The sequence below is a fragment of the Chrysochloris asiatica genome, unplaced genomic scaffold, assembly GCF_000296735.1.
Source record: "Chrysochloris asiatica unplaced genomic scaffold, ChrAsi1.0 scaffold00011, whole genome shotgun sequence".
Taxonomy (NCBI): domain Eukaryota; kingdom Metazoa; phylum Chordata; class Mammalia; order Afrosoricida; family Chrysochloridae; genus Chrysochloris; species Chrysochloris asiatica.
In genome coordinates, this window is record NW_006408529.1 from 33087773 (window position 1) to 33097536 (window position 9764).

The following is a 9764-nucleotide window of genomic DNA, read 5'->3' on the forward strand; positions in this document are numbered from 1 at the left end:
GGTACATGAAAAGTCTGGACTCTCTAAGTCCCTCCCCTTCTCCAGGGGGTCTGGATGGAAACTGAGGATGGGAGCTTCTCAGTGTGTAGCTTCTAGTGCTGTTGCTGGGGCTGGTGGTCCAGGGGGCTCTTATTCTTTGGAGGCCATGTGGACCATAAGATCTACCACCCTGTTGCTGTAGTCAAATTCATTGTCATACCAGGAAGTGAGCTTGACAAAGTGGTTGTTGAGGGCAATGCCAGCCCCAGCATCAAAGATGGAAGAGTGGGTGTCATTGTTAAAGTCACAGGAGATAACCTGGTCTTCAGTGTAACCCAAGATGGCTTTTAGGGGTTCATATGATGCCTATTTCACCACCTTCTGGATGTCATCATATTTCGGAACTTTCTCCAGGCAGCGGGTCAGGTCAATGACAGACACGTTGGGAGTAGGAACACGGGCCATGCCAGTGAGTTTCCCACTCAGTTCACAGCCTTGGCGGCACTGGTAGATGCAGGGATGATGCTCTGGGGAGTCCCATGGCCATCATGCCACAGTTTCCCAGAGGGGCCATCCACAGTCTTCTGGGTGGCAGTGATGGCATGGACTGTGGTCATGAGTCCCTCCATGACGCCAAAGATTCATGGATGACCTTGGCCAGGGGGGCCAAACAGTTGGTGGTACAGGAGGTATTGCTGACAATCTTGAGGGAGTTGTCATACTTCTCGTGGTTCACGCCCATCACAAACATGGGGGCATCAGTAGAAGGGGCAGAGATGATTACCCTTTTGGCTCACCCTTCAAGTGAGCCCCAGGCTTCTCTAAGTTTGTGAAGACACTGGTGGACTCTACAACATATTCAGCACCAGCATCACTACACTTGATGTTGGCAGGATCTTGCTCCTGGAAGATAGAGATGGGCTTCCCATTGATGATAAGCTTCCCGTTCTCAGCCTTGACAGCACCATTGAACTTGCCATGGGTGGAAACATACTGAAACATGTAGACCATGTAGTTGAGGTCAGTGAAGGGGTGGTTAATGGCAACAACCTCCACTTTGCCAGAGTTAACAGCAGCTCTGGTGATCAGGCACCCAAATCCATTGACTCTAACCTTCACCATCCTGTCTCAAGGATGTGACTGGTATTGCAAGAGAAGTTGCGACTGTCTATCGAATGGGGAGGAGGAGACAGCCTTGTTTAGCAGATTTGCCTAATACAATACATCATTTGATTTCTTGACTGCTGCTTCCATGACTGTTGATTGTTGATCCAATAAGAATGAAGTCCTTCACAACTTCCGTCTTTTCTCCATTGATAAGAATGTTGTTTATTGGTCCAGTGGTGAGGATTTTTTTTTTCATTTACATGAGATGCAATCCATACTGTATGCTGTGGTCTTTGATCATCACCAGTAAATATTCTAAGTCTTTTCACTTTCAGCAAGCAATGTTGTATCATCTGCATATCACAGGTTGTTAATGAGTCTTCCTCCAATCCTCATGCCATGTTTTTCTTCATATAACCCAGATTCTTGGAGTATTTGCTCAGCATACATGTTGAATAAGTATTATGAAAGAATGCAACTCTGTCACACACCTTTCTTAATTTTAACCCATTCAGTGTTCCCATGTTCTGTTCGAACAACTGCCTCTTGATCCATTTAAAGATTCCTCATGAGCACAATGAAGTGTTCTGGAATACTCATATTTCACAATGTTGTCCATAGCTTGTCATGATCCACACACTCGAAAGCTTTTGCATAGTCAATAAAGCACAGATAAACATCTTTCTGATATTCTCTGCTTTCAGCCAAGATCTATCAGACATCAGCAATGATATTCCTCATCCATTCTTTTCTGAATCTGACTTGAGCCTGATTTCTATCATTAAGGCCATATTTTCCAACTACTGATCCTTCTTCTTTGTTTCCAACTTTTGCATTCCAATAACTAGTAATGATCAATACATCTTGATTGCATGTTTGATCAATTTCAGATTGTAGAAGTTGGTAGAATTCTATTTAATCCTCACTGGCTTTAGTGGTTGGTGCATAAATTTGAATAATAGGGGTATTGAACTGGTCTTCCCTGTAGGCGCATGGATATTATCCAATCACAGACAGCATTGTACCTCATGGCTGATCTGGATATGTCCTTTTTGATGATGAGTACAACACCATTCTTCTTCAATTTGTCATTCCTGGCAGAGTAAAATGTGGTTGTCAGATTCAAAATGGCCAATACTAGTCCATTTCAGCTCCCAAATACCTAAGATATCAATGTTTATTCCATTTCATTTTTGACAATTTCCAATTTTCATGGATGCATACTTCAAACATTCCATGTTCCGATTATTAATGGATGTTTACAGCTGTTTCTCTTTATTTTGAGTTTGCCCCATCAGCAAATGATGGGCTTTATTCCCATGGGTTTTACTCCATTCACATCATCATGGTCAACTCTACTTTGAGGAGGCAGCTCTTCCCAGTCACATTTTGAGTGCCTTCCATCCTGAGGGGCTCATTTTCTGGCATTATATCTGACAGTGTTTTTCTGCTATTCCTAAGATTTCCAGTGACTAAATACTCAGAAGTAGTTCATCTCTCCTTCTTCCTAGTCTGTCTTCATCTGGAAGCTCATCTGAAACCTGTCCACCATGGGTGACCCTGCTGGTATTTAAAATACCGGTGGCATAACTTTAAGAATCACAGCAACTCACAAGGCACCACAGGATGACAAACTGACAGATGAGGAGTGAATAAACATGATATATATATTTCTTTATTTCTCTAACTTTTCTCAACAATGTTTAAGTTTTCAGTGTAGGCTTACATCTTTTATTAAATTGATTCCTAAGTGTGATTTTTTGCTTTGATACTGTCATAAATTGTTGTTGTTGTTAAGTCAAGCCATCGAGTTAGTTCCAACTCATAGTGACCCTGTATGGGGTTTTGAGGAGCATCTGGTGAGTTTGATCCACCAACCTTGCAATTCCAACCAACCTTGCAGTCAAGTGCATTAACTCTCAGCACCCCACCAGGACTCCACTATTATAAGTCATTGTTGTTGTTGTTGTTGTTAGCTGCCATCGAGTTGGTACCGACTCAGTGACCCTGTGCACAAAAGAATGAAACACTGCCCGACCCTGGGCCAACCTCATTAATGTTGCCATGCTTGAGTCCATCAATGCTGCCACCTGACCAATCCATCTCATTGGGGGGTCTTCTTCTTTTTCTCTGACCCACCACCCTACCAAACATGATATCCTAGTCCAGTTGTTCACCGTAAGTCTTGATAAACACATTTTTTATGTTGATCTTGTATCCAGCAACATTACAAAATTCACGAGATAAAATTTTTTTTCATGCATTATTACAGTTAAGTAATACTGATCTTTTTACAGTTTTTTCTTCCTGATATTTATACCTTTTAATTTTCTTATTCTTCACTGCAGTAACTGGGACTTCTAATACCATGTTGAATAGAAATGGTGAAAATACCATTTTTAGTTTCATTCTTAGGGAGAAAATATTCAATATTTAACCATTAAGTATAATGTTATCAATGTTTTCAGTATGCATATTCAGTATATTCATATACATTACATAAAATTGAGAAAAGTCCTTTTTATTCATGATTTTCTGGGAGTTTTGCTTATAAAAGGATATTGAATATTGTCATGTGCTTTTTTAAAATTTTTTGAGGGGATCATACGGTTTTTATGCTTTTTGGCAAATTACATTGAAGATTTTCTAACATTAAACCACCAGCATACTTGTGATGCTGCAGGATAATGCATTCGACTGCAAGGTCAGTTTGAACTGCAAGGTCAGCAGCTCAAATTCATCAGCCACTTCCTGGAAACCCTAAACAGGGTCCCTATGAGTCAGAACCGACTTGACAGCACTTAACAACAAGAACAACTAAAAGTTCCCTTTTTACTCTCAAAAGTGTCTCATTTTCTGCTATAAATGATACACATACCATTTCCAGATTTCTCTCTTAGTTTCCTACTTCCTGTTGTCTGCTTTCTGATTGTAGCTGTGGGTGACTACTACTCGTGGTGAGTTAGATTTGACTGGCTTTATCTGACAGCCTAAAGGTAGAAGGCCCACCTGATATTAGTGGATAAGCTGGAAATTTGGGGACCTAAATAGTTTTTCATCCAATGAGATATTAAAACAAGGAGCATTTCAAACACTTGTCTTGCCAGCGTTTCAAGTGTAGCTAGCCATCTGGGTGGTTTTTAGGCTCACAGGGAAAAGAGAGAATATGAGTCACAAGAGGAATTTAGTGCTTGTCATTGTCACTAGCCCCTTTCTCCTCCCTCTATTTTACCCTATCATCTGTATCTTGAAGAAACAAGCCTTTAGCAAGTGAATATCTCCTGCAGGTTTACAGTTAAAAATGGATATTTCAAGTTGCCAAATAAAAATAGAAAAGCAAGAGAACCAAGTTTCCAAAAAAGGTGAATATATATTTAAAAGAAATCAGAAGTATCTATTGGTAGTTTTTAAACTAGTCTGGGATATTTTAAATGCAGCCCTGTTGAGGTTAGGCTTACAGAGACCTGGTTTCAAATTTCAGCTTTATCATAAGTTCAATTTATAATTATAGGCAAATCATGCCACATCTAAAATATTATCAACAGTAACAATAGCAACAGCAGCAATATTTGTTGGTATTTATATTGAAATGTGCCAGATGTTTTACATATATTATTTCATTAATATAAAAGACAGAAGAGTGCCATGGTGATACAAGATAGAAAATTCAAGAGTTAGAGGCAAGAAATATTCAAAAATTAATAATAGCTGTCACTGTGATAAGGATTTCTCACTGTTGTCTCATTTAATATTTTCACCCCTGACACTGGCTTTTGCTGTTGTCTGGCCTTAGATCACAGACCCTGTAATATTGCTTTAGTGCTGTCTCTGCCTCATCTTGGTGCTGGTGTGTCTACTTACAGTTACTTAAAATTCCACGTTTGCAAAGATTCCCTACTTTTCTAACTCTTTGGGCTTCAGCAAACCCATCCTTTTCATTGTGAACAATCTAACCTAATCTATTCCTAGAAAATCTGGCTCCTTTACTGACAGCTCCAAGTCCTCACTGGAAGTTGATGGCGGACAGGATTAGACCATCTTTGCCCATATCTACTGGGATACTTTTATGCCTGGGCTAAGTAACCTGAACTATTTTTAATGAACTTGTGCTCCTTCCTCCACCAGATATGGGTCATGGGATGGAAACCCAGTGAAAGTTGGCCCTAGGTCACTACCAGACCACAAACCTGGGAGCCAGTCCAAGGTAGCACAGCACATATAAATAATGGCATATGTCGGGGTCAAGACAATATTTCCAGGAGCCAAGTGAAGTGAGGGTCAGAGTCCAAGACTTGATGAAAGCCAAAATTCAGGTGTTGAATTTAAGTCATGGCTGATAAAATTTATATTAGTGGGTAGCGTCATTATGTGAAATCCCAGAGCTAGACACAGGAAAGAACTCACAGCCATCGCTCTGGAAAAAAAATAACACATTTCTGCTGTTTTGATTAATCTGTTTCCCCAGCAAGTGACAAAGAAAAGAGAACATGAAATCACACCATGTGAACAGTGATGCAGAACTCTTGGGCTGGGATTTAGCATCTTGTTTCTGATGTAAGTTTTATGACTGTGGCACAGTATACAATGATGGATTCCTGAAGGTCTCTGATAATGGCTTGCAAAAACTCCCTGTAAACTGAAGGTATAAGTGGAAATCTTTTCCAGAAGTATCCAGTACTATACATGCTATATGATTATTTTGGCAACCTTCAGACTCACCTTGTTCATTCAGCAGCCATGACTGAGTTTCCTTTTCACTGAACTGTCTTTGAAGTGTCTGTGGACTGCTTGTAATTAGAGAACACTGAGCCTGCATGACAAACCAGTCCAATGACTTAGGCATCTGCAGACCCAGAGCATATGTAAATGTCTCACATTCTGGGGCTTGAGGGGGCCATGGGGTAAATACCAGACCTTCCCCTGTCCTCCGGGCAGAAACTATTTCCCACAGTCTCCTGGCCTAGACACAGGCTTTTAGAACATAGTCAGGAATGTTTCCTGGAGTTTAATGCAGCCCGGAGGTCATGGGAGTGACGTTATGCAATGATTAATGACAGGGAAAGCTTAGTCGGAATTACGTTTAATTTATACTTGTTGTTGTTGTTAAGTGCCTCCTGTTGGTTCCAACTCACAATGATCTTGTATAGGATTTCTGAGGAATGATTGGTGAGTTTGAACTGCTGACCTTCTAGTTACCAATCCAGTACTTATCCTGTAGTGCCACACTTGTTGTTGTTGTTGTCAGGTGCCATCGAGTCAGAGCTGACTCATAGCGACCCCAAGTACAGCAGAACGAAACAATGTCCGATCCTGGGCCAACCTCACTACCGCTGCCACACTTGAGTCCATCAATGATGCCACCTGGCCAATCCATCTCGTTAGGGGTCTTCCTCTTTTTCTCTGACCCTCCTTCTTGCCCAGCATGACATCCTTCTCCAGCGACTGTTTCCTCCGGACAATATGTCCAAAGTATGAAAGATGAAGCTTAGCCATCTTGGCCTCCAAGGAGCACTCTGGATGCACTTCTTCCAAAACAGATCTATTGGTTCTTTTGGCAGTCCATGGCACTTTCAGTATTCTCCTCCAACACCACAACTCAAAGGCATCAATTCTTCTACGATCTTCCTTATTCACTGTCCAGCTTTCACATCCATACGAGGCTAACACCATAGCCTGGGTCAGGCGCACCTTAGTTCTCAAGCTGACATCTCTGTTCTTCAATACTTTAAAAAGTTCCTGTGCAGCAGATTTGCCCAGTGCAATACGTCATCTGATCTCTTGACTGCTGCTTCCGTGAGTGTTGATAGTTGATCCAAGAAGAATGAAGTCCTTGACAACTTCAATCTTTTCTCCATTGATAAGAATGTTGTTTATTGGTACAGTGATGAGGATTTTTGTTTTCTTGACATTGAGATGTAATCCATATTGAAGGCTGTGCTCTTTGATCTTCATAAATAAATGTTTCAAGTCCTCTTCACTTTCAGCAAACAAGGTTGTATCATCTGCATATCGCAGGTTGCACACTAGGGCTCTATTTATCTTTGTTGCTGTTGTTATTGTTGTTAAGTACAATCGAGTAGGTTCCAACCCATAGCGACCCTGTATAGGACTTCCAAGGAGCAGCCGGTGAGCTTGAACCACCGATCTTGCAGTTCAAACAACTTTGCAGTCTGGCACATTAACACACACCGCCACACCAAGACCCCATGTTTGTTGTTAGATACCATTAAATCAGTTCAATTCATAGCAATCCTATGCACAGTACAATGAAACATCACTGAGTCCTGCACCATCCTCACAACTGTTACACTTGAACCCACTGTGATGTCACTGTGCCAATCTATACTTCTTGTTGCTTCTTGTTAGTCCTGTTGAGTTGGTTCCTACTCACCGCAACCCTGTATAGCGTTTCCAAGGAACAGCTGGTAAGCTTGAACCACTGACCTTGCAGTTCAAACCATCCTTGCAGTCCAGTGCATTAACCCACAGCACCACACCAGGACTCCAATTGCCATATGGTTCACAAGAAATGAGACATCCAGAAAAAATATTATTTACGAAAAATTGCCCACACCTAAGTATGCACTGGAGTCCAGGTATGGCACTGCAGGTTAATGCACTGGTCTGCAACATCATTTGTTTTGAGTTACTTTCTTTTAAACATCCCTACTTAAGTGGACTGGGCAGTGTGAACCACTAGGTCAGCAGTACAAATCCACCTTGTGGTGTGGCGTTGTAGGATAAGCACTAAACTGCAAGGTCTATTTGAACCTCAAGGTGGTAGTTCAAATCTATCAGTTATTCCTCAAAAATCCTATACAACACCACTATAAATTGGAACCGACTCAGAGGCACTTAGCAATAACTTAATCACATAAGGAAACCTGGTATCGTAGTGGATTATGAGCTAGGCTGGGCTGCTAACCACAAGGTGAGGTTTTCTGCTCTTCTAAGGATTTACAACCTCAAAAACTATGTATGGTCGCTCTAAGTGGGTACCAACTCAGTGGCACACAAACACCACCACCACTTAATCCCAGTCTCTGACAATGTAGTTAATACTTTCAATCCCTTATATTTACAAATAAATATTTTATATAAAAACTGAATATACAGAGATGCATGCAGAGATGGGGACATGGAAAGAGGGAGCAGCTGAGGCCTCTAGATTCAGGGAAAGAGACAGACTAAGAGCTTGTGGCCAGGAGGCATACTTGCAGAATATGCCCTTTGGAGGTGTAAATTATTATATATGTCAGAATGTTTAGAATGTTTAAAAAAAAAAAAAGAGCTAAAGTGAATAGAGAGAAATACTGTTAACTGATGGTATATGGAGGGGATTATAATCATTGTAATGAAACAAGGTGTATGATTTGTTGAATGTAAAACTGATAATCTGCCCTGTAAACTTTCATTCAATTCACAATAAATACTTAATAAAAAAAAATAATAATAAAAACTGAATATGTATATTTGATTTTAGAAGAAACAAGACCTCAAGCGATTTCCCAAAGACACTAAAAAATTGACTAGGGAAATAAGCATAAGCAAACAAAAACTGCACCTTGACCATCAGGGGGAATCATTCTAATGTGATCATAGTACCATAGTAGACAGGAATCCTGGGAGCTCTATGGAAATATCTGACTTAGCACTTGCTTCCATTTTCTTAAAATTGTTACCTCAGCCTTCATCACCACAAGACTGTTCTTCTCAGGTGAAAATCCAAGTTTAGAGATCACTCTACACTTGGTACTGATTTATCCTACTCCAGTGAGTTTCAGACTTCTTTCCACATTTGGGCAAGTCAACTCAATACATGTTCTATCATTACCTTATAACTCTGTGGCCAGACAATACCCACAGTTAGAGTCCAACCACAATACATATTCTCTCATATCTACAGAAGTACATACTATCATTTTGTTCTCTTAATAAAATAGGGGTTGTTGTTGTTGCTAGGTGCCATTGAGTCAGTACCGACTCATAGCAACCCTATGCACAACAGAACGAAACACTGCTCAATCCTGGGCCAACCTCACAATTGTTACCACGCTTGAGCCCATTGATGCTGCCACTTTGCCAATCCATCACACCTGGGGGTCTTCCTCTTTTTCTCTGACCCTCCACCTTACCAAACTTGATATCCTTCTCTGGCAACTGGTCCCTCCTGACAACATATCCGAAGTATGAGAGACAAAGTTGGGCCATCCTGGCCTCCAAGGATCACTCTGGCTGCACTTCTTCTAGCACAGATCTATTGGTTCTTTTGGGAGCCCATCACTTTCAATATTCTCCTCCAACACCATAACTCAAAAGCATCAATTCTTCTATGGTCTTCCTTACATACTGTCCAGGTTTCGCATGCATATGAGGTTATTGAAAATACCATGGCTTAGGTCAGGTGCACCTGAGTGCTCAAGCTGATACCTTTTCTCTTCAACACTTAAAAAGGTCTTGTGCAACAGATTTGTCAAATGCAATATGTCGTTTGATTTCTTGACTGCTGCTTCCATGAGTGTTGATGGTTGATTCAATAAAAATGAAGTCCTTGACAACTTCAATCTTTTCGTCATTTATAAGAATGTTGTTTATTGGTCCAGCGGTGAGGATTTTTGTTTTCTTTACATTGAAATGCAATCCATACTGAAGGCTGTGGCCTTTGATCTTCATAAGTA

General features: G+C 40.8%; 1 pseudogene; it reads right to left on the bottom strand.

Moving 5' to 3' along the window:
• Window positions 1-129: 129 nt before the first annotated feature.
• Window positions 130-1101, bottom strand: LOC102840142 (annotated as a pseudogene).
• Window positions 1102-9764: the final 8663 nt, after the last annotated feature.